The sequence below is a fragment of the Monodelphis domestica genome, chromosome 7 (assembly GCF_027887165.1).
Source record: "Monodelphis domestica isolate mMonDom1 chromosome 7, mMonDom1.pri, whole genome shotgun sequence".
NCBI classification, from domain to species: domain Eukaryota; kingdom Metazoa; phylum Chordata; class Mammalia; order Didelphimorphia; family Didelphidae; genus Monodelphis; species Monodelphis domestica.
Genome location: NC_077233.1, coordinates 130,677,413 through 130,702,982, shown reverse-complemented (window position 1 = coordinate 130,702,982; position 25,570 = coordinate 130,677,413). Strand labels below are relative to the sequence as shown.

Genomic DNA, 25,570 nt, shown 5'->3' with positions numbered 1-25,570 from the left:
TGTTTATTTTGCATGGTTTTTTATTTTAATTACTATGCCATAAATTTAAATCTTAAAACATGGTCTCTTTATTGTTTAACTTATACACACACATAACAGGAGAAAAAGCCTAGTTACATAGAAAGATTAGTTGATAGTTTTTTTCTTACCCATGTTATTTCATTTTTTTACAAAATTCAACATAAATTTTCTGGGCTGGGAAAAATGTAAAATGAAAATCACAGTAATATTTTATAGGAAAGTATAATTATGCTTTAACCACAAAATATCTTTTTCTTCCCTCAGGAAAACTGGCGTACATCTTTAGCACACATGATTTAGCATATCACAATTACATTAATTCAAACTCAAAACATAGTGTTTTCTAAATATTGCTCTTAAATACTCTACTCCCGGATTCAGTCATTTAATCTATTGCCTCGCATCCTAATTAACAGAGAAAATTTTAGTGAAAAGGCCATTTTCCTGGATAAAAATAATTTTTCCCTTTAAGTTTTTTAGTATTATATTAATAAAATTTCTGGCTATGGTCTCTTCCTGCCACTGTGACAAAGGAAAGAAATACTCTGTTCCAGTCTTTATCTTGAGTTTCCAGACATTGTTTGCTTAAAGAATATGTCACTCTTGCTGAAGTCTGCAAAAACTAAACTTGGGATATAAAACAGAGTTCTAATTTTGATCAGTTAGTTCCTCAGGCAAATATCCTTACCTTTCCCTTCTGTCATTTGCTTCCTGATGTATGTGTTCTTATCTCTTAAAACTATCTATAAAATTTCATTATTCTCATCTTGCCTATATATTCACAGTCTATATAAAGATGCTGACTGATACTCTGAGCTCTCTGACCCTTTCATATGACTAGTTCTGCCTGTGCTCTGAGAATAATAAGTTGTAGTTTCTCACTGTGTTGTTGCTTGGTGACTGGCAGCAGAGCCTAGTCAGTGTACACCTAGATAATTCTGTTGCAATTCCTTGTATACTAGATAGGCTGAATTCAATTCATGTTGTCCAGAGTAAAATTTCTTCTATGTATATAAGCTGAATTTTACCTAAGGTGCTTTTTGAGCAGGAGAAAATTAGCCAGTAAAGTTGCAGTCCTATCTGAAAAATGCCAAAGATAAGAATGTTTTGTATACTTGTGGACCTATGGTCTCTGAAGGGATCAGTCGAGCAGCTGCTTCATGTCCTGAGAACTATGGTGCCGTGATGCAGGATTCAAAGGCAAGGATTTGGCTAAGCACCTTCATGCCTTAAAGGGAGGGACTTCTTACCTTTTTCTGAGTGAATTCTTAGTAAATTACTAAAACTGGGACCTTCAGAACCTTGAATCCTTTCATCTTATTTCCCACAGGCAAATAAGCAAGAAACTTTATTAAATGTCATTGCAATTCCATCTTGTGTTAGCCATCCTTTCTCTCTAAATTCTTGGTAGTACTGCTTTGGTCTGATCTGATAGAAATCTCAAATAGTAAGATCCCTGTCATAAAAATCTAATGTCTCTATTTTGCTTGACTAGTCAGTAATCATTATCCTTCAGGGTTTGGTAACTCTGAATATGGAAATAAGTTAGAAAAGATTCTGCTAACTCTGGTCTAGTTCTGATAATCATGGTTTGGGGCAATTTGCCAGCAGACAGGGATATGAAATTATTCCCTGTCTAAACTACTCCCAATAAACTGGGACTTCTATTGTCCCTTTGATTTAACTTTTAGTAGAAGATAAATTTGAGGACAGGAAAAGTAAAAAAGTTTTATGCCAAAAGTTTAAAAACTACCAAAAGATATAATTTCATCTTTACTCTCCTAATTCTGACCAATTTAGGAATATGAAGAGAAAGAAAAATTCAAAGGAAAGAAATGCTACTTCTTTTGTAGACATTTATAGCATTGCAAACAAGAGTCCAAGTTATTTGATCTGAAAGGAAATGTTTATCATGTATTCCTAAATTATGGCAAAAATATGGTTTGAATGTTTTTAAAATGCTGAAATATCCTAGTGGGTTCTGCAGAGTTGTAGGCCTCAAGGAAATTTTCATATAAACAACATAACCTTCTATCACTCATTCTTCCCTGGAGAGTGACACATTTACTGTTTGAGTATGAGAAGGTGGTTTAACTTACTAGACAGAAGAGAAGCCAATTTAAAGGTTTCTTACAAATCAAATAAAAAACAGAGGGAAGGAAACAGTTTTGCAATTTTAAAACTTTCTCTGGTGCTTAAAAATGACCTATTATTAACTTTCTTCTCCATTTTGGAAAGAATGAAGTCTGTTTAAATCAGGAAGCAAATTATTTAAGAAAAAGTAAAATTTAATTGAAAGAGAGGATGTGAATTGGAAGCAAGTCACTTAAGAGTAATCAGAATGGACTAGGCATTTGCTAGCTTTTTAAAAACCAAAATTGTGAAAGTTTTGTCAGAACTTTAGGGTCTGAGAAGTTTGTTCCAATGAGGCAGGAGATTTATTAAGATAGTAGAGGCCTCCTTCAAGATAGATTTTGTTGGCTTATCCTGTTTAATAAAATAGAGACTGATGATTAGTCTCTATTTACAAAACTTCCTAATTTTCTTTGATCTCCAAGGTCATTTTTCCCCCTAGAAGATGTTTTCCCCTTACATAGAGAAGTTTCTATTTTGATCAGGGAGAAATAAAAGTTTGTAACTAATTGAAGCTGTGCAAGGAAAAGTGCTCATTTACCAAAGATTCAGTAGAATGAAGAAAACTGGTTCTGTAGACTGGCTTCCAATATGATTAAGAAGTAAAGTTGTGAAGGATAAGAAAGTAGTGAAGACAAATGAAAGGCTGAAATAGAATGTGAGAAGAATACAATTGTTTATAGGGTTTTAATCAAAGACCATAGGAAGAAAAAAAAAGAAAGGGAAAGGAAGTTGGAGGCCATTTTTATTGCATTTGCCAGCCAACAAAACATCCAGTACAGATAAAAAAAAAAAAAGCCTAGGATTTAGAAGAAATTATTAAAAAGTTTAAGGAAACTTTAGATCCATTAGAATGTGAGGAAAAGAGGGAGATTTTCATAATTTTAAATCTGTGAGCAATATTTAAAAAACAAACAAACTTCTGTCTTAGAATCAATACTAAGTATTGGTTCCAAAGCAGAAGAGGAGGAAAGGCTGGTCAACTGGGGTTAAGTGAATTGTCCAAACAGGTCATACAGCTAGAAAGTGTTTAAGGCTGGCCAGAGTTGAATAAGACCTCCCATGTCCAGGTCACCTAGCTGATCCTGTGGACAATATTTTGAGAATGTTTGTTAGACTAAATTTTAAGATTTCTTATGATATTTAAGTTTTAGTTTATCTGGTTACAACAGTAGGAAATAAAGAAATAAATTTGCAACATGGATTTGAATGCAACATAGTCAATTCTATCCTTGAAGAACCAATGGAAGAGTATATTCTAATCTTTGTGAAGAATATACATTCATGATTTCACTCATAACAGAGGTTGTTCACAATTTCCATGTTTCAGAAGGGGTGAGAACATACCCTATACACAGGAACTGAAAATTCAAGATTACCGAATAATTCTTTGATAGGAAACTTGTTAAAGAAGTATGATAGTATAATATGAAGAGTTCACAATGAATGGCCTTTGGGAAACTTAAAAGTCTATATGGTACCATTTATGACTATAAATGCAGATTTAATTAGGTTGAGTTTGTTTTAAACAAAATTACAAAATTACATTTAAAATGAGATGTGTTTTTCTTATTAGAACATTTGTGATATTTGACCCTGTATAATGTGAGAATTTATTTTTTATATACTGTATTATTTTAATACCAGAGATCAGGATTATAAAAGCTCTATTAGAAAGAATTCCTGGGGCAGATCTCAGACCTGGCTCCATTCAATCTATAAATTTTCACATTCTCTTTGTACTGAAGAATGTGATCCTTTCCTAGACTAACAGGAAAATTTCTATAATAATACTTTTCTAGCATATGTGCAAAACCTTCACTTGTCATTTTGGGGAAGGGCTGAGGGTCTGAAGGACCTTCTCTTAATTAACTATCACCAGCAGTTAAAGATGTCTTAAGATGTTCAAGGCAGTGGCTACAAATGAGCTCCCAAAAATGTATATAAGTATCTGGGTTTCCATTTCTCTTACAATGGTTGAGAGAGTTATTTGACCACAAATAGGATGTTGTGACTGGTCAATTAATATAATTATTTAAGAAGAAAAATCAGTCTCTTAAAATAATTTTAATAACCACAAAAAGTAAAACAGAATTTGGTGGGAAATAAACTTAAAATTGTGTATTTAGATAAAATATTTATAGATTGCAAAAACACAAATTCTAAGTATAATCTCTATCAAAATTAAATTATTATAATCATTGGGGCTAGATGAGATATGCTAAATACATAAAACTTTAAAATTTTAATTTATATTGGGTTTGGTTAAATTAATTAGAAAAAATATTATTCATAGCATGGTTAATCTGATCCCTCAACGGTAATGCTTTTGGTCAATTTTATAACTATAATTTGATCATAATTACTCTATGCTGGTCTATGAATGTAACTAGTATAAAATGTCTAAATAGATAGTCTAGTAAAATGTGTTGTTTTTTGCAAGATGATTCTGAAATGCATTGAATTGGATTAATGTCATTAGACTGACAAGTTTTTGTTTTGAATCTACGTTGTAAATCCATGATATTGTTTATGTGGTAGCCTAATATTTTATATTATAATTTTGGGAAATCATCACATGAAAATACTTTTAATTTGAAAATTAAAATCTATAGAATTATGCAATTATATCATTAGAAGATTAACTTCTCTTTTGATCTAGATGCTGTGTAATTATGAATTTAAACTACCACTTAATGACTTGTCATTATGGTTAAAAAATTGCTTTAAGTAGTTAAGTAATACTTTGCTTTAAAATGAATAATAATAACTATAAGACTGTTTGAGAAAATTCCTGTTGTAAATTCTCACTATCTGTATTTTTCTTCAGGGAAGTGCCAGATTTTCTGGATCTTCAATCTGTGAAAGGAGTTGTGACTAATGGGAGTTGGAAATTCTAAAATATTGAAATGGTTTTTTGAAGAAGTGAGAGAACCCCTCCTCCAATGCAAACACTTATAGCCAAAGTAGGAGATGACTTGCAAGTGTGCTTATAGTACAGTAATAGATATGAAAATGTGTCTGATTACTAATTTCAAAAATTATGAAACTGCACCTGGAAGAGTATAAACTAAAGTTACACTTTTAAACCAACTGAAGTGGTTTTAAATCAATAAATCCCAGATCAAAGGATTTTTTCTTTTTTTCCCTAGATATGCACTACCTTATAATATAAAGGCTACCAGAAGCCAAAGTTATGAGTGAATTATAATGTATTTATGTATAAAATTTCAGAATGTGATAATTATATTAATTTCTGATGATTAATTTTTATATCAGGGTATTCGAGCTATAAAAGTAAAATGATGAGGGGTTTTTGGAAAGACTATAGATCATAGAACTTTAGATAAATGTTTTTATTAATTGTTGTTCACAGTTAATTTATCACAATGTGAAAAACAACTCTATCCTATTTTAAATTCTAAGTGGCAGAACTTGATAAATTATGTAGCACTGTAATTTGATTTTTTCTGAGTTTCAAATTCTGGTATAAGTGTTCTGATTGTTGTTAAGCCAATAGTTCACATTTCAAGGGAAATGTCAACAACAGCTCAAAGAGTGTCTTCTGAAAAAAAAAAAATACTACCAGGGAATGAGATAACAGGGAAGGCAGAAAAGGTCTTACAAAGGTAATGACAGGATCCTCTTGACTTTTTCCTTTCTGAACAGGAGTATTTCCCACTTGGTTGATTCTGAATCTGGCTATGACACCCTGTGAATAAGATGGAACTGTGTCACGACTGACTGTCTCAAAAGGCATTTATGACTTTTATCTAAAATCAAATGGGGGAAGTTCGTCCTAGTATTCCTATAATAGGTCATTCTTGTTATAACCGTTTCCTTTCTTCTTTCATAGCAAAATTTCTCTGACTGCAGAAATGCAAATGTTTTATAATGGATATTATTGTTGTTACAATCTGAATTACTATATTGCATTGATTTTATAGTTCTGGATTTCTGACATTACTTGTTTCTACTTCCTGATTAGAAGGAAAAAAACAGTTTTTAGACTTTCCATCTTCTTGTTCATTGATTTAATATTCATGTATAAGATCACATCCATACACAATCACATTTTTTTCTGAATGATATAATAATGTATATCCTCAAATAAGGGACAGGATAAAGCTGTGATGCAATAAATATGTAAACATTTTAATTTTAATCAATTAGCAAACTTCACTCTGGGAAAAGCAACAAGATTGGACTGTTTCCACCTGAGAATTAGGATATATATGAACAATTTTTAAATGCCTTATGTAAGGCAAAGAATAAATTTATTTTTTAAAATTTATTTATTTAGAATATTTTTCCATGGTAACATGATTCATGATCTTCCCTCCCCTCTCCCAGAGCTGACAAGCAATTCCACTGGTTTATACATGTAACATTGTTCAAAACCTTTCCATATTATTCATATTTGCAATAGAGTGATCTTTTAAAGCCGAAACCCCAATCATATACACATTGACCATGTGATCAATCATGTTTTTCTTTTGCATTTCAAAGAATAAATTTAAAGGCTCATGATATCTGTAATTGTATGATTATATCCTTGCAATTTCTGCTATTGTGCCCATGAAAACAATGGAAAAGGTCAAATAAAAGATTATGATCTTAAATGATATCTGCTAAATTTTATCCTGGAGGTAATATAGAACTATTGAATTTGTTTGAAGTCTATTTGAATATGCACAGATTCCTATTCATTCAAATGCCTGTATATAGGGATTTAATTTTGTTTTATTAACTATCTTTGGCCATATTTTTGTGATTATTTTATAAGGTCCTAAATTGGATAAAGGCTTTTATGCAAAGATTTGTTTTAATTAGTTATGAAAAAACTTTTAAGTCGCTTTCATTTTTTTTCCATTTGATGTTTTATCACTAGTAAACACTGGCTTGGAAACTGGAAAATAGATCCCCTGGAAGAAACTCCTCTGTACATCTGCCCTAGAAACAAGGCTCATTGTAGGTACTGTTAACAACTAAAATCCCAGTTAAAGTCACTGACATGGAAATTCAGGAATAACTGTTGCTGAGTTTATGCACATCAAACTAGACAATTTGTGGTTGGTGGTCAACAACAGAACCCTTTGATACGTTATTTCCAAGACAAAGTGTTTCCCAGAAGTAAACATCTTATTAAAGCAGTTGACTAAATTTTACATGTCAGAATAAAAAAAAAACTGTTGTTAAATTGAAAATTAATTTAATATTGCAGTCATGTTTTTTTGTTGTTGTTGTTGTTCAGTCATTTTCAGTAAAGTCCAATTCTTCAGGACCTCACTGGGAGTTTTCTTGGCAAAGATAGGAATAGTTTGCCATATCCTTCTCTAACTCATTTTACATATGAGAAAACTGAGATACAGGATTAAGAGATTTGTCCACAGTCACACTGCCAGTAAGTGTCTGAGGCTAGCTTTGAACTCAGATTCCAGGCCCAGCACACTATCCAATGTACCACTTAGCTGCCCCCATATGTTTTTTTGTTAAACCTCTAATATTATCCAGCACCTAAATTGCATTGAGGAGTCAGGGAAAGAACCAGAGATTAAACATGAAGAGACACCTGACTGGGAAATTTCTGATTAATTGCCAAGAATAGACTGGATCAAGGAAATTATGAAAGTTCTGTGATAATAATAATTGTAAGTGTATTGATTTTGTCTTATTGTGTTCAGTGCTTTCCAATATACATATACATGTAAAAGTTATGGTATATGATAGTTATAAAGTACTATTGTGCTACAAGAAATGACAAGCAGGATTATTTCAGAAAAATCTAAACTTACATGAACTGATGCAAAGGGAAGTAAGCAGAACCAGATGGGCATTGTAAAGAGTGACAATATTTCCCAATGAACAGCTGAATGACTTAGTTATTCCCAGTGAGCCAAAATAATCCCAGAGACTCATGATGACAAATGCCATCTGCCCTCTGAGAAAGAACCAATGGAGTCAGAATGCAGGCAACATACTATATTTTATTTTATTTACTTTTTTTTTTACATTTGAGAACTCTTTTACAAAACGACAATTATGGGGAAATGTTTTACATGATTACACATGTAAAACCTGTATCAGATTGTCTGCTTTCTCAGAGAGGGGGAAGATAGCAAGGGAGTGTGGGAAGGAGGCTTAGAAGAAAGGAAAGAATTTGGAACTCAAAAGTTTTTTTAAAAAATGAATCTTAAAAAATTGTTCTTACATGTAACGGGGAAAAATGTTTTTTAAAAAAATAAATACATGTACTTATATCTACCAGTGGACATGCCTGCCAGAAAACTTACATGACAACATCCAGATAAGAAAAAAATAGGATGCACAAGAATGTAGTCCAAGATTTAAAGAAGGGGACTATGATAAGTGAATTTCTGGCTCTTGTTTCCTATCATCTCAGTAATAAGAAAAAAGTACTCTGCCTCAAGATTTTGGGCTTCCTGACATTGTTTGAAGCCAGTAGAGGTCATGTTTCCTGGTGAAGTCCATGTTTTATCAACACAGTTTCAGTTTTTACCAGTTAGTTCCTGAGGTAAATGCTTTCTCTAATACTTTATGTAAAATTTCATTCTTCTCATCCTACTTACTTAGGCATATTCTAAATAATGTTGCTGAAAAACTGATGGTCTGAGCTTAATAAACTGTATTTTCTGTCTGTGTCATTAATTAGTGACTGGCATCAGTACTTAGTGGATACCCGGATGATTCTTTCACAGACTCCAGGTTAACAATTTTTCAGATATTTCAAAAGAAAAAAAATTCTAAAAGAATGAAAAGATCATAGAATATAGCAGCAATATGTATAGTTACAAAAAAACTAGAAGTAACTTAAATGTTCAATAATAGATTTGGCTGAATAAATTGTAGTACATTAATTTAACAGAATACTTAAATATAACTAATACTAACAAGTATTACAAAGTTAAAGAGCTCTAGAAAGAACTTTATAAATACTTTAAAATGTCTTTGATGTTATTTCATGTATGTGGGTCCTTGTTGGTAATATGTTGTAGTCTATATAAGCATACAAGACATCTTTTCATTGTCCTTTGGGTTGTTTGTAATTTTAATTCTAAAATTCCCTTGGTGCTCCATGAATTTGGCATCTTTAGAAAAGTTATGGGCTTTTGTGGCAGTGAGCTCTTTGACATCTTTGAAAGCACTATGTAATTTTTTTAAAGGTGATCAGTTTGATCTCTTACTCCTTGCATATTCTGTCCCAGGTAGAACCTGTCTATGAAACAAGTCTTATTGTTATAACTTCCAGCACTTAGCCAGTTACATATCATAATTTGGGCAATATACTATATTGTTTGCCATACTGTGAGATCCTTCTAAGATAGGAAATGGATTTTCTTTCTCTTTTCTTTATTGCCTTTGAATAGGTAAAGTTATTTTAGGTATGAATACAGGCACTACTTATTTGATTCTAAACAATCAGTAATTGGATGGTGGGAGTTAGTGTGTGCAAACGTGACCTATGACTCCTAATTTAATAGAAAATTACCTTTAATGCAAAGAATAAAAGATTCTAAATATCACGGGGGGGGAAATTTGTACCTAACTATGAGCCATCACTGGCATTATACTCTTTTTATTCTGTTACTAAATAATACCTGGCCTGGAGGCAGTGTAGATAGATAGATCCCACTATTCTAGCATGCTGATGCTAGAGCCCGTCTCTTCAGTTAACCACATCCCGCAATTAGCCTAACAAATCCTAAGAAATCTATATATATATATCACCACACTGGCATGTTTCCCATATTTCAGTATTCTTCATGACAGTGCAACTGTCCCTTTGGACAGTTTTAGCCCTTACAGTGATCATTGGTAAACTATGTGAAATGCTTTTAAATTTGCATAACTTTATACTTGAAGGCAATTGTGATTTTTCACTTTTATATACATGTGATTTTTCACTTGTACCTACATGTGATTAGGCCACACTGAATGTTTTAGAACTTTCCTGTATGGCAATGGGAAAACAAGTGTAAACCTCTCCAAGATTCCAGAGAAATGTTTTGGATTGAGGACACAGACTCCTGGTCAATATGCCAAGGATAGCAAATTTTAAAAAATAAAGGAGGGAGAAGAGAGTGGAAAGGGTAGTTTCAGTTGAATGATATGGCTGGAAAATAGACTGCATTGATTTAAGAGAAAAAGGAAAAGAAGAGAAGGCATTGATTACAGCCAGTGTTCTCCAGTTTAGCAATGAAAGGGACATTTATGAAAGGATAACAGCTAAGTTAAGATCAATAAATCAAATGAAAAAAAATGTTGAGGATGGGGAGATATGGGTATGCCTACAGACAGCCAATGGAGATAGATGGAAAAATAATGAAAGAATGGGAATGATGGAGGTGTCAATGAGATGGAAAAAACAAGATGAAATAGGATCATTTGGGCATATAAAAGGGTTTACTTTTGCAAAGAGAAAGGCCACCTCTCCACGTGAGATGAAGAAGTAAGTTGTAGAAAGCGTTAGGTGATCTGAGATGAGGAGGGACCAAGAGGGAACTCATAGAGAAAAGCCTTGATTTTTTTTTTTGCCGCAATAAAATATTAGATAAAGTTCTCAGCTGAGAGGGTGAAAAGAAGAGGACTCACTGAGGTGCTTGAGGAGGGATGAAAAGATTTGAAAAAGCTGCTTTGGTGAATGGGATAGAGAACTAACTACAGAAGTGTCTAGGAATTGATGTGTTGCAGTGAAGTCCTAGGTTGAGAGTATGTAATATAAATCTGTAGTGGAACCAGTCAGCATAGTGTAGAACTGAACTGATTCATCTTGTACTTTTCAGTGATGCTCTTGAGTTGTTTACATGGCAACCAGGAGCATCACAGAGACTGAAAGAAAGCTCTCATTTCACTTTCTTTCCTATGATGAATCCTCAGAATGATTTAAAGTAAAGGTTCTCAAACTTTTTAAATTTTCAGCACCCTTTGTGTCTCTGTAATTTTTTTCACAGCCCTTATAGACCAAAAGCAATAATTAATAGTTCTGTTTACTAAGTTGTTGGATATAAACATTTTAGTAAGTATTTATAACCTAACAACTTAGTCATCTAAAAATACTTAGATTTTTAAAAACGGATGTTTTTTCTACTTAAATAGAGAGAATTATTACTACTGGAATGAATATACTACTGGGCATTGCCCAACTTCTCAAACCCTGGAATCAGAATGTAGACTACTCTCATTTTCTGTTCCAAAAGAAATTTTCAAACAGCACTTATTGCAGCAACAAAACCCAGCTTTGCAAAAATAATGGCATGGGGGTATAGAGCCCCCTGGACTCTCTAAGTCTCTAGAAGAAACCCAAGTCAAAAGTACAAGAGGAATACCTCAATCCTGGACCCCAGGAACGCTGGTGGTAAAGAAAGTCACCAGGGGACTTGTTCGCCTGCATGGGGTAGACACTCCCCTAACTCACTGATGGGTCTGAGGTCTGTCAGTTACCCTCAGCCTGGTATAGTTCATCTGTCAGAACAGTTTACCCTGGTATGGCCACAGTGCATGCTGTAGTTTCTTGCAACCATGGGTGAAAGCTGGGTGGCAGGTGGCCACTGAAGGAGGAAAGCAGCCCTGAAAAGGTCTCCACAGTCCCTCACACCAGAGATACTAATCTTGCATGGGTAAATAAAGGAAAGACAATTTTCTTCTCCATGAAGTCACATCCCAGTGGAAAAGCAGCTCAAGGAATAAGTCATGCTCTGGAGAAAGACCTACAGACCTGCAGAGTGATCCTAACAGGTCAGTGAATGTCTTATCACAGTTAAAAACCTATTGATGGCAGCAGGAATATCAGTTTGGTTTTTTTTTTAAGTTTATTAGAACTGATGCAAAGCAAATAACAGAAGAATCTTGCCAAGAGCAGCTTAGTGGAGATACCCAGGGGAGCTTGATGTGATGACATTACCAGTGGCAAAATGGTAGCTTTGTCGGGTTGGAGGTGAGAATTAACTCAACAATACAAGATTCCTAGGTAGACTTCAAAAATGTTTCCAACACATATGTACTTCCATTTATGTTTTCTAATTATATATAATCTTTCTGTATAAATACAGGATATTATTCCTCACTGTACACTTATAAGGATAGAGAATATATTTCTTGTTCCTGATTTTGCCATGCCAATTTATTAAACATCTTTTGATTTGAATTAAGGTGTCTTCTGACTGACCTGGTAAAACAAACATATGGGGGGTATGGTTTTGAAAAGATGCTGACTTATAAAATGCCTCAAAACTGGGGTAGCTTTCCAGAGGTCCAATTGTGGGTAGAAAGGTACTAAACTGTAGGATTTCATCTATGATTTCTATTTTGAATTGCTTTGCACATTGCAGGAAACTACTAAGGATTTTTCTTTTTCTTTCTAAGACTGTAAATGGAGAACAGATTTTTCCAATGTGAGTTTTTTTTAGGCCAGAATACTCATTTTACTTAAACAATTTTAGTGTTGTATGTTAAGATGTCATTTCAGAATTTTGTTATTTAAACTTATTGAATTATTGCAGTACACTGTGATTCCTAGTTTAAACTTTGAATATTAATTTGTAAGAAAATAGGTCCTCTTTCGCAGAAATTGACATGTATTAGGGATTTCATGTATGCACAGATGGCTTGTGCAAACATAAGGAATCCTTCTTCCTTATTCATTGACAGTAGACTATAGGACTTGGGAGCAGTTTTATACTGAGAGAGATATGGCCAACAGAAAACTATTATATTTATAAGTAAAAGTTTATGAATAAGTAAGACTTGTTATCTTACATATAAATTCAAGTTGCTGACTTTTGATTGTGCTATTACTGACTGGCTTCAATACTTTATATAAGGAGTTCAATGGCAATTGTGGACTGGCAAAAAATCCACTGACATACACAAACATAAATTGGATGCTTTTTAGAAGAAATAATTCATAACCCTAGCCAATTATTAACCCAGTGTACATTACTAACTAGAGAAGACAACCTTAACTACAGCTGCCCTGTCCCAAATACTGTTTATATCTAAAGCTAAGGTGAATCCCACAGAAGAGGTGAAGGAGAGCTGCAATATATACAGAGAATCCAAATTACCATGTGAAAAATGTAGCCAAAAGCTTAGAACTTCGACCAGGGAATACGCCATCAATGAACATGAACTGTGTGGCATTAAACATGCTGTCATTGTATGACCAATGACATAAGAACTACTATGAGAAGTGATATTGACTTAAAAACTGAAAGTGTGACCCTTTGAAGACTATAGTTTCATTCTGAAGAGACTACACTGCTACTTAGAGAATGACAAAAGTTGGAGCTATGCAATGCAGTTCACTTTGAGGGTCTGTAACTATAAGAGATCCAGAGCAAGATAACAGAAAACAACTGACATTACCCAAAGCATTCCATCCTATGGATATGAAAGCACTACATGATGACTTTGTACACATGGGGCAATAGGGAATGGGTAAGAGAAAGATTATACTGATCTCCAAATAACTAAATGACAACAAACAGGGAGGTATATCAAAATGCTATTTTATCAAATTATCCAGAATTGTAACATTTATAAATTTAATCACTTTACATTTCCATATAAGAGTATATCTGAGGGCTTATGTTTATTCTATATTTTTAATACCAAACAAATACACAAATTCCAGGAAGAAATTTTTGTCAAAAAATGAATAATCTTAATATCACTAAGAAAAATAACATTTTTCTTATAGTTCAAACATCCTTCAGAGTATTCTGGCATGAGCAAGTCAGAATGCTTTAGAATAATAAATGCTCTGCTTACAGAACACATATGATATTGTATGATGCATACCTGTAAAAGACTTTTCTTTTAATGACTTATTTCAATCAAGCAAAATGTTTTAAGCACCAACTATGTGCCAGGCAGTGTGCTAAGTACTATAGATAAAAACAGTCCCCTCCATTAATAAGTTTATATTTTTATAACATTACAACAGTAACATAAATAGATACATACAAAATACATACATAGAAGATGGGGAAGGTGATGGGGGTGGGGGTGGGGGGGAATTTACTAGCAACTGGAGGCAAAGGGGAAATCCACCAACAAAAACAATGGAATTTTTGCTGAGTCTAAAAGTCAAGAATTCTTGATCCAACCATTCTGGAGGGCAATTTGGAACTATGCCCAAAGGGCACTAAAAGACTGTCTGCCCTTTGATCCAGCCATAGCACTGCTGGGTTTGTACCCCAAAGAAATATTAAGGGAAAAGACTTGTATATGAATATTCATAGCTGTGCTTTTTGTGGGGGCAAAAAATTGGAAAATGAGGGGATGCCCTTCAATTGGAGAATGGCTGAACAAATTGTGGTATATGTTGGTGATGGAATACTATTGTGCTCAAAGGAATAACGAATTGGAGGAATTCCATGGGGACTGGAACAACCTCCAGGAAGTGATGCAGAGCGAAAGGAGAAGAACCAGGAAAACATTGTACACAGAGACTGATACACTGTGGTACAATCAAATGTAATGGAATTCTCCATTAGGGGCAATGCAATGACCCTGAACAACTTGGAGGGATCTATGACAAAGAACACTATTCACATTCAGAGGAAAAACTGTGGGAGTAGAAACACAGAAGAAAAACAACTGCTTGAATACATGGGTCGAGGGGGATATGGTTGGGGATGTAGACTCTAAATGAACATCCTAATGCAAACACCAACAACATGGAAATAGGTTCTGATCAAGGACACATGTAATACCTAATGAAATTGCATGTCAGCTGTGGGAAAGGTGGGTGAAGGGGAGGGAGGGAAATAATGTGATTCTTGTAACCAAGGAATAATGTTCTAAATTGACTAAATAAATTAATTTTTAAAAATAAATAAAAAATAAAAGTCAAGAATTCTAAAAAATAGAGATAAGTAGGGGAAGAATTCTAGGCATGGAGAACAACCAATGTAAAGAAATACAGATCAGATAAGAAGTGTCATGAGTGAAGAACATCTCATATGTAAGTATAGATAGTTTGTAGGGTATATGGAAAGAAGTATAAGACTGGAATTACAGCATGGTGCTAGTTTATCAAGAGTTTTAAATATCAAAAAAGAAGCATTTATATTTGATCCTAGAGGTAATAAAAAGCCATTGGAATTTAATGAATAGAGTTAGACCCATATTTAAAGAAAATCACTTTGGCAGCTATATGAAAGATGGATTGGAGTCAGAAAACTTGAAACTGGGAGACCAATTAGAACTCTATTAAATAGTCTAGGCAAAATGGCAGAGAGAACTTATATGACATGGCACTTAGAAAAAAAAGAAGGGGCAGCTGGGTGGTTGAGTGAATTGAGAGTCAGGACTAGAGATGGGAAATCCTAGGTTCAAATCTGGCCACAGACATTTCCCAGCTATGTGACCCTGGGCAAGTCACTTAACTCCCAATGCCTAGTCCTTATCACTCTTCTGCCTTGGAACCAATACCCAGTATTGATTCTAAGATGGGAGGATGGGAGGGAGGGAAGGAAGGGAAGGAAGGGAAGGAGGGAAGGAGGGAGGAAGGAAGGAAGGAAGGAAGGAAGCAAGCAAGCAAGCAAGCAAGCAAGCAGGAAGCCAGGAAGCAAGGAGGAAGCAAGGAAGCAGGAAGCCAGGAAGCAAGGAAACAAGGAAGCAGGAAGGAAGGAAGGAAGAAATTTGGTAATTAAATAAAGGTGAGGAGTCAAGAAAGGCATTCAAGTTGTAAACCTAGAAGACTAGAAGGATTATGGTGTCCTTGTCAGTAATAGGTAAATCAGTTCAGAATTGAGAAGGGTGTCAGGAAAAAACATTTGGAATGCTGAGTTTGACATGCAGACAGTGGTGACAGAAAATATGGAAGTTAGGAAGATCTGGGTTCAAGTGTCCCCTCTAACATATACTGGCTTTGTAACCCTGGACAATTCATTTAACTTCTCAATGCTATAGGCAAATTTCTAAGATTAAATTACAAAGAGGATGTCAATATATTTTGGTTGGAGTTTCTGCACCTTTGAGTTTCCTTTGCCATTGAAAATAGAGATCTAATCCTTATCCCTAATTTTTTTTTAGTCCGTATCTTCAATCTTTGAATCAATCCTGGGTATTAATTCCAAGGCAGAAGAGTGGTAGGGCTACACAATGAGGATTAAGTGACTTTCCCAGGGCCACACAGCTAGGAAGTGTCTGAGGCCAGATTTGAACCCAGCTGCCTCCTGGTGTCTGGCTAGACACCAGAAGGCAATTGGAGCTCTTCCTGGTTGTTTATATTCAGAAAACCAGAAGTGATATCAGTAGCCAAAGTCAATCAAGTCTCAATCAGAGCTTAATTAACTTGCATGGGAATGGTGGTTAGATACCTAGAACACTGAAAGATTAAGCGACTTGCAAAGGTCACAGTCAGTATTTGTCAGAGGGGAGACTTGAATCCATGTTTTCTTGGCTTAATGGGCCACATAGCTCTATCCCCTATACTATATGCCTGTCATTATGCTCTGGATATCACTACATTATCTTTCTGGACTTCCTTATCACTACTGAGGACACTATCCAGATTTTCACACTCAGCATTATTTTCAACTATTCCATCTGCCTTTACCCACACCCATATATCCACATATCCAATCAGTTTCCAATCCCTATTCCTTTCTGTTTACTCTCTGTCCCTTTCTTTACACTTACTCAGCCATCATTCTATTTCTGGCGCCTCTCAGCCAGTCAACTGCCATAGCCTGCCAAGTCTATCTTAATTTCAATTCATGCTCTAAAGAGATGCCAAAGGAATTTTCCTGAAGGGCTATTCCGACCATGTCACTTCCTTACTCAAAATTCCACTGGCTCCCAAATAATTTTAGAATTAAGTATTATTTCATCTTTATCCCATCCTTTCCTAAATTTTATTTTTGTGCATGTTTTATAATGTGCATAGTTATTAGCAAAGTACAAGTATACAATTTATAAATAAATAAATATATATATTAGGTGGTGATTGCTCTAAAATGTTTTACTGATAGTGGAATACACTATCAAAAAGTTTTTGAGTTCTATTGTCTCAAATCATAGCACTTCATTTGTACTTCCTGTTTTTCAAGCAATTTTTTTTGTTATAGCTATTCTCAGGAGTCACATCCCCTATTAATTCTTAAAGTGTATCTATAATGGAGGGTGACATATACACACTATAAAGTATAACATATGTAATATATGTGTGTGTGTGTATATATATGTATAAATATAGATGTATTATGTCTCCTCGTGACCTCCTTTTGGGATTTCCTTGACAAAGATACTGGAGTGGTTTGCCATTTCCAGCTCATTTTATAGATTAAGAAGTGAGGCAGAAAGGATTAAGTAACTTGCCTAGGGTCACACAGCTAGTAAATGAGGTCAATTTGAGCTCAGATCTTCCTGACTCCAAGACCTATATATATACACACACACACACACACACACACACACACACACACATACACATATCTATTTATATCTTATAAATGTTAAAAAATATATATGATACATAGATCTATATTTATAGACATAATTATAAATATAGTAGTATATCTATCTCTCTCTCTCTCTCTATATATATATATATAAAGCTTCTCCCCTAATACAGGGAAATGCACATTTCAACATTTCAAGGACCCTTGATTTCATCAATGTTAATACACCCTCTATCAGCAGAAATGTAAACCCTTTTTCTAAAGCAGTAAAGTTTCCCTTTCAACTCTAAATCTTCCTATTTCATGACTTTATAGATTGTTTCCTTGAACACCTAAGGCTCAAAACCTATATGTGGGTCTGCACTTGAAGCTTTGCTGACATAGCCTTTGAAAACAAAGGGAGATGGGACACAGCTAGGTGGTTCAGTGGATTGAGAGCCAGGCCTAGAGACAGGAGATCCTGGTTTCAAATCTAGCCTCAGATACTAGCTCAGATAGCTAGCTGTGTGACTCCAGGCAAGTCACTTAACCCCCTGGCCTTTACTGCTCTTTTGCCTTGGAACCAATACACAGTATTGATTCTAAGATATGGTTTAAAAAGAGAAAAAAACACAGGGGTCACCTCCAGGCCTTAGAAAGGAATATAATGTGTTTAAGAGAAAGTATACATACTAGATATTTAATAAATAATCTGTCTAATGGTTATATATGAATAAAAAATAATAATGATAACAGCTAGCATTTACAAAGCACTTTAAGGAGTACAAGGCATTTTACAAATATAATCTCATTTAAGCCTCACAACTACCCTGGGAGGCACTGTTATTATTTGCTCCATTTTACAAATGTGAAAATCAAAGTAGGTGGTGATTAAGTGACTTGAACAGGGTCATCTAGTTGGCCAAGTGTCCTAGACCCTCTGGGTGGGGATCATTTTCCACCCCTCCAGCTGGGGGGTTGCTTACCTCAGGGTGTCTCCCACACAACCCGTTTTCCTAATGCCCTCCTCGGGACCCTCTCCCTCTGTCCCAGCCCACGGGGTGCTGGCAGCCGTAGGGCCTCTCTCCTTCAAGGGCCCTGGAGTGGCCGAGCACCTCTGCTCACCTCTCACAGCTGGCCCATCCCTAGTCTCCCTCCCCACCCCCTACCAGCTCAGTTCCGGGGAGGAGGCGGTGACCCGAGCTCCTCCCAGCTGCTACATCATCCAGGTGTCTAAGGGAGCCAGAGATACCTCAAGAACTTGCCTCTGCACCCGTCGTCCCTCCTTCACACCTCGGTCCCCAGCACGAGGCCCTCCCCTCAGCCCGCTTTAGGGGAGACCACCGCTTATTCTGAAAGGCGCATGCGCTTTCAGTGGGCAAGCTATAACGGCCTTTGGGCGTGGTGGGAGAGGGGGAGGGGAAAGGAGAGAAGAGGAGGGGAGGGGAGGGGGGAAACCAGGGAGGGGGAAGCTGTTCTGCAAGGACAGTGTAGGATCGAGTGTTTCCCAAAAGCTTGGGCTGTGTGACCAGAAGCTCTGAATCTTATGCTGAGATATACTACTACTACCTAAGAATAGCAATAACAACAATAACGAACAACATTAGTGACAGCTAACATTTATGTAGCTTGCAATGAGACAGTTGTGTGAAGTGTTTTGCTCACTACAATTTACCCTGCATATAGGGTAAGGGAAGGATATAAGTGTTGATTGAGCACTTACTCTTCTTCAGGCACTATGCATTTTACAAATATCTCATTGAATCCTCACAGCAATCTTGTGAGGTAGGTACTATTATTACCCTCATTTTATGGCTGTGGAAACTGAGGCAAGCAGAGTTCAGTGACTTGCCCAGGATCATACAGCTAGTGCCCCAGGCTAGAATTGAACTCATTTACTTTCCTACTTGAGGCTTCTTGTTCTTCCACAAAAGAAAATAAGATTAGATCAGGGATCCTGGATGGCATAGACCATCTAGTGAAGCCTATGGCCACTTTCTCAGAATAGTGTCTTCTTATGCATAAAATACATAGGATTATCAAGGAAATCAGTTTTATTGAAATATATCTATCAAAATATTTTTAAATGAACAAGTTCACAATCCTCAAACTAACCCCAACTCAAGTAGATGGTCCCTAAGGTGCTTCCTAGCACTCAAGTCTACTGAAATCTATAAAACAACCAGAGACTTCTTTGGTACAAAACAAAAACATGTTTTGTTTTAGGTCTAACTCTATAACTGACCCTCAGTCCCTTAATAATCCTTCCTCTTTGGTCATGGCTTTTAGATAGTCCATTGTGTCTCAAATTATCTCTTTGCTTTATTTCCCAGGTCAGTTGGAACATGTATATACATCTAAAAATATTTCCTATTTTTTCAGACTTTTTACTTTGTTTTCATATTTCATTCTGTCTCTTGGAGTCATTGATTTCTGTTTGGTTCAGTTTAGGGGGCAAAGAAGATGGTCCTGGAGTCAGGAAGCTCTCAGTTCAAATCCAGTTTTAGTTACTTCCCAGTTGTGTAATTTTTGATGAGTCATTTAACCCTTTATCACCCTCAATTTCCTCAACTATAAAATAGGGAACATAATAATGCCTAACTCTCAAAGTTATTAAGATCATCCTTTTCATTTTTAATGGCAATGATTTTATTTTCTTTCCTTTTAAAAATGAAGCTAACCAATGTTCTGCCTATTTTATTTATTTTTTTATAGAACCAACTCTTGGCCTTATTTATTAGTTCACTGGTTCTCTTACTTTCAATTTGATAAATTTCTCCTTTAATTTTTAGGATTTCCAATTTAGTCTTTGAGGATTTTTAATTTGTTCTTAGTTTCTATTTTTTTAGTTGCATGCCCAATTCGTTTATCTGTTTTTTTCTCTACTGATGTAAGCATTTAGATATAAACTTTTCCCCAAATATTACTTTGGCTGTATCCCATAAATTCAGTTATGTTGTCTCCTCTTTATAATTATCCTTGATGAAATTATTGTTTCTATAATTTGGTCATTGACCCATTCCTTTTTTAGCATTAGATTATTTAGTTTCCAATTAATTTTTAATATTTTCCATGAACCCTTATTAATCATAATCTTATTGTATTATGATCTGAAAAGGATGCATTTATTATTTCTGCTTTTCTGCATTTGGTTGTAGTTTTTATGCCCTAATATAAGGTCAGTTTTTGTGTAGATACCAGGTATTGTAAAAGGAAGGTATTATTCCCATTCAGTTTTCTCCAGAAATCTATAAAAATCTATCTTTTTTAAAATATCATTTGTTTCCTTCAATTCTTTCTTTTTTTTATATTTTGGTTCAATTTATATAGATCTAAAAGGAGGAAATTGAGGTCCCCCACTAGAAGTTTAATTTTCTAATTCCTCCTGAAGCTCATTTAATTTCTCCTTTAAGAATATGGAGTCTATGTTATTTGGTACGTATATGTTTAGTATTGATATGACTTCATTACTTATAGTGCCTATAAGTAAGATATAATTTCCTTCCTTATCTCTTTTAATTAAATCTATTTTTGCTTTAGCTTTGTCTGAGATCATGATTGCTAATCCTACTTTTTTTATTTCAGATGAGGCACAATCAGTTCTGCTCCAGTTCCTTACCTTCTCTCTGTCTCAGATGTGTTTCTTGTAAACAACATATCCTAGGATTCTGGTTTTTAATCCATTCTGCTATCTGCTTCTGTTCTATGGGTGAATTCATCCCATTCTCTTTCACAGTTATGATTACCAAGTGTGTATTCTTCTCCATCTTGTTTTCCTCTTTTGATCCTGCTCTTTCTCCTTTCACTCTGTTCCTTCTCAAAAGTGTTTTGATTTTAATCACCACTTCCTATTTCCCCTTCCCTTCTGTTCCCCCCCCCCCAACTCAATCCTGTCTTATTCTCCTCTTACTTCTTTATAGGGCAAGATAGGATTCTATACCTGAATGAGTATGTTTGTTATTCCCTCTCTGAGCCAATTATAATGAGAGTAAGGTTTAAGCGTTGTCCCTCCTCCTCCTTCTCCTCCCCTCCAGTGTAGGAGTTTTTCATGTGTCTTTATGTGAGATTATTTACCCCCATTCTACCTCTCCCTTCCCTTCTCTCTCAGTGTAATCCTCTTCTTCACCCCTTGATTTTTTTTGCATATCATATCATCCTAATAAGTTTACCCCACACCCTCATCTATGTATACTCCTTCTAACTGCTCTAATACTGATAAAAAAAAATTTAAGGATTACAAATATCATCTTTCCACATAGTAATATAAATAGTTTGATCTTATTGATTCCCTTAAATTTTGTCTTTTCTATATTCCTTTTTATAATTCTCTTGAGTCTTGAGTTTGGATGTTAAATTTTCTGTTTAGGTCTGGTCTTTTCATCAGAAATGCTTAGAAATCTTCTATTTTATTAAATGACCATACTTCTCCCATAAAATACTCAATTTTGCTGGATAAGTGATTCTTGGTTTTAAACCTAGATCCTTTGCCTTCTGGAATGTCATATTCTAAGCCTTCTGATCCTCTAATATGGAGGCTGCTAATACCTGTGTAATCCTGACTGTAGTTCCATGGTATCTGAATTGTTTCTTTCTGGCTTTTTGCAATATTTTCTCCTTGGTTTGGGGGCTCTTGAATTTAGCTATAATATTCCTGGGAGTTGTCATTTGGGGATTTACTTCTGGAGATGATTTGTAGATTCTTTCAATTTGTTTTTCCCTCTTACTAAAAAATATCAAGGCAATTTTCTTTGATAATTTCTTGTATTATGATTTGTAGGCTTTCAAGTAGTTCAATAAGTCCCAAAGTATCACTCCTATATCTATTTTCCAGGACAGTTGTTCTTTCAATGAGATATTTCATATTTTCTGTTTTCATTCTTTTGGTTTGTTTTGTTGTTTCTTGATATATTATGAAGTCATTAGCTGCTAGTTGCCCAATTCTAACTATTAAGTACTAATTTTCTTCCATGAGCTTTTGAATCTCCTTTTCCATTTGGCCAATTCTTTTAAAACTGTTATTTTCTTCTTGCATTGCTTTTCTTTCTTTTACTTGTTTTTCTTATGCCTCTCTTAATTGATTTTATTAAGCCCTCCCCTCTTTGAATCAATATTGTTTATTGGTTCTAAGGCAGAAGAGTGGCAAGGGCTAGGCAATGAGGGTTAAGTGACTTGCCTTGGGTCACACAGCTAGGAAGTGTCTGAGGTCAGATTTGAACCTAGGCCTCCCTTCTTTAGGCTTGGCTCTCAATTGACTGAGGCACCCATCTTCCCTGACACTAAGTAAGAGAGTTCACAAGTCACTAGAGTAAACTCACACCTCCAAAGCTCACTGCCCCCTCCCTTGGGCAGTGTTAAGCAAATTGAAAAACTATGATTGGTTCCCATAAAGTGAGTGAGCAACAGGAAGTGACATTGAGAAAACTGCTTTAAAAAGGCCAGGTTCAAGGATTCAGTCACTCTTTCTGCTTGGTGAGCCAGATTGGAGGAGGAGACTCTTTCCCTGGATCCTGCATCAGCTTGCAGTGGTGAGTAGAGTGATTTCTTCCTTGGTTCTTCAGGGAGGAGAATCTCTCTTCTCTGCTCCTTGGTGCTTCAGTGAGACACTCTCTTCAGCATGAGTTATGATGAGATTCTTGGCAGTCTTAGCCTCATGTGCACTGAAGATTCTTGGTGGATTCTTTAACTCTCCTGGCTCTTCCGATATAGGCTTCCTAATTAGGACTTTGGATTCTGGTGAGATTTGCTTTTGGATTTGCATTTGTGGTCTAGAGACATTTTATATTTTTCCACTTTCACTCTTTCCGCCTCTTTGTAAATAAAGCTGCTAAAAATCACTTTGGCTTAAACTATAGTATTTTTAAATCAGCAACCATAATATTACTTTAGAACTTTCAGATTAGCATAAAAACCTAAATTTAAATTCTTATACTCATCTGGTTTTCAGTCCAATCACTCAAATGAAACTGCTAGCTCATAAGGCAATATTGTCATCACCTCACACCTGGACTATTGCAGTTGTTGGCTGGTGGGTCTCCCTGTCAAGTCTCTTCCCCACTCCAATCCACTCTCCATTTGTCTGCCAAAGGGATCTTCCTAAAATTCAGCCCTGACTGTGTCCCCTCTTATTCAATAACCTTCATATTGTAAAAATGGAGATTTTGAACCCTAGGCTTCATTCCCCAGAAGTCCTTGGTATTTCCCAGAATTCCCTATATTCTCATCTGAGTCCCCACCTTGGTGAGATCACAACTGGTATTTAACTGGCAGTAACGCCTCCCATACTCTTTTTTTCTTTCCTTTGCAAAGATGTAGCAAGTATAGTGGTAAGCTAAGTGCAGGGATTTTAAATGGGCTAATCAGCCATGGGCACATGGTTTTTAATTTTGTATCTTCTTTATTCCTTGATTTCTAATGATCCTTAAGAAACCTCATAAAATATATTTTATTATTAGATATTAAATTAATTTTTACAATATCACCTCTAGGATCAAATAGAAAATCTTCTGTTTGATGTTCAAAGCCCTTCAAAACTTGGCCCTGTCAATAATCAACAACTTTAGCAAAGTTGCAGGATACAAAATAAACCCACATAAGTCATCAGCATTTCTATATATCTCCAACACAGCTCAGCAGCAAAAACTAGAAAGAGAAATCCCATTCAAAATCACCTTAGACAAAATAAAATACCTAGGAATCTATTTCCTGAGACAAACACAGGAACTATATGAACACAACTACAAAACACTAGCCACACAACTAAAACTAGACTTGAGCAATTGGAAAAACATTAACTGCTCATGGATAGGACGAGCCAATATAATAAAAATGAACATCCCACCCAAACTTATTTATCTATTTAGTGCCATACCCATGGAACTCCCAAAAAATTTCTTTACTGATTTAGAAAAAACCATAACAAAGTTCATTTGGAAGAACAAAAGATCAAGGATATCCAGGGAAATAATGAAAAAAAACACAAATGATGGGGGCCTTGCAGTCCCAGACCTCAAACTATATTACAAAGCAGCAGTCATGAAAACAATTTGGTACTGGATAAGAAACAGAAAGGAGGATCAGTGGAATAGACTGGGGGCAAGTGACCTCAGCAAGACAGTATATGATAAACCCAAAGATCCCAGCTTTTGGGACAAAAATCCACTATTCGATAAAAACTGCTGGGAAAATTGGAAGACAGTGTGGGAGAGACTAGGAATAGATCAACACCTCACACCCTACACCAAGATAAATTCAAAATGGGTGAATGACTTAAACATAAAGAAGGAAACCATAAGTAAAATGGGTAAACACAGAATAGTATACATGTCAGACCTTTGGGAGGGGAAAGACTTTAAAACCAAGCAAGACATAGAAAGAATCACAAAATGTAAAATAAATAATTTCAACTACATCAAATTAAAAAGCTTTTGTACAAACAAAACCAAATGTAACTAAAATCAGAAGGAAAACAACAAATTGGGAAAAAATCTTCATAAAAACCTCTGACAAAGGTTTAATTAGTCAAATTTATAAAGAGCTAAATCAATTGTACAAAAAATCAAGCCATTCTCCAATTGATAAATGGGCAAGGGACATGGATAGGCAGTTTTCAGATAAAGAAATCAAAACTATTAATAAGCACATGAAGAAGTGTTCTAAATCTCTTATAATCAGAGAGATGCAAATCAAAACAACTATGAGGTATCACCTCATACCTAGCAGATTGGCCAACATGACAGCAAAGGAAAGTAATGAATGTTGGAGGGGATGTGGCAAAGTAGGGACATTAATTCATTGCTGGTGGAGTTGTGAACTGATCCAACCATTCTGGAGGGCAATTTGGAACTATGCCCAAAGGGCGATAAAAGACTGTCTGCCCTTTGATCCAGCCATAGCACTGCTGGGTTTGTACCCCAAAGAGATAATGGAGAAAAAGACATGTACAAGAATATTCATAGCTGCACTCTTTGTGGTGGCCAAAAATTGGAAAATGAGGGGATGCCCATCAA

At 35.2% G+C, this 25,570-nt stretch overlaps 1 protein-coding gene across 7 annotated transcripts in view; it reads right to left on the bottom strand.

The window, feature by feature from the left end:
- Nucleotides 1–18,943, bottom strand: part of LOC100017234 (phospholipid-transporting ATPase ABCA3-like) — a 351,884-nt gene extending 332,941 nt beyond the window's left edge. For 4 of the 7 annotated variants that reach the window (XR_470380.3, XM_056805469.1, XM_016424232.2 and 1 more), the window contains exons 1-2: nt 18,817–18,943; nt 5,780–5,866 (exon numbers count right to left, since the gene is read on the bottom strand). The gene's annotated coding sequence lies outside the window, so the exon portion shown is untranslated. Of the gene's footprint in view, nt 1–5,779; nt 5,867–18,733; nt 18,756–18,816 lie in introns of those variants that run through there. The other 3 variants (XM_007499511.3, XM_056805468.1, XM_016424233.2) reach the window with 3 other exon arrangements.
- Between the last annotated feature and the right edge of the window lie 6,627 nt (nt 18,944–25,570).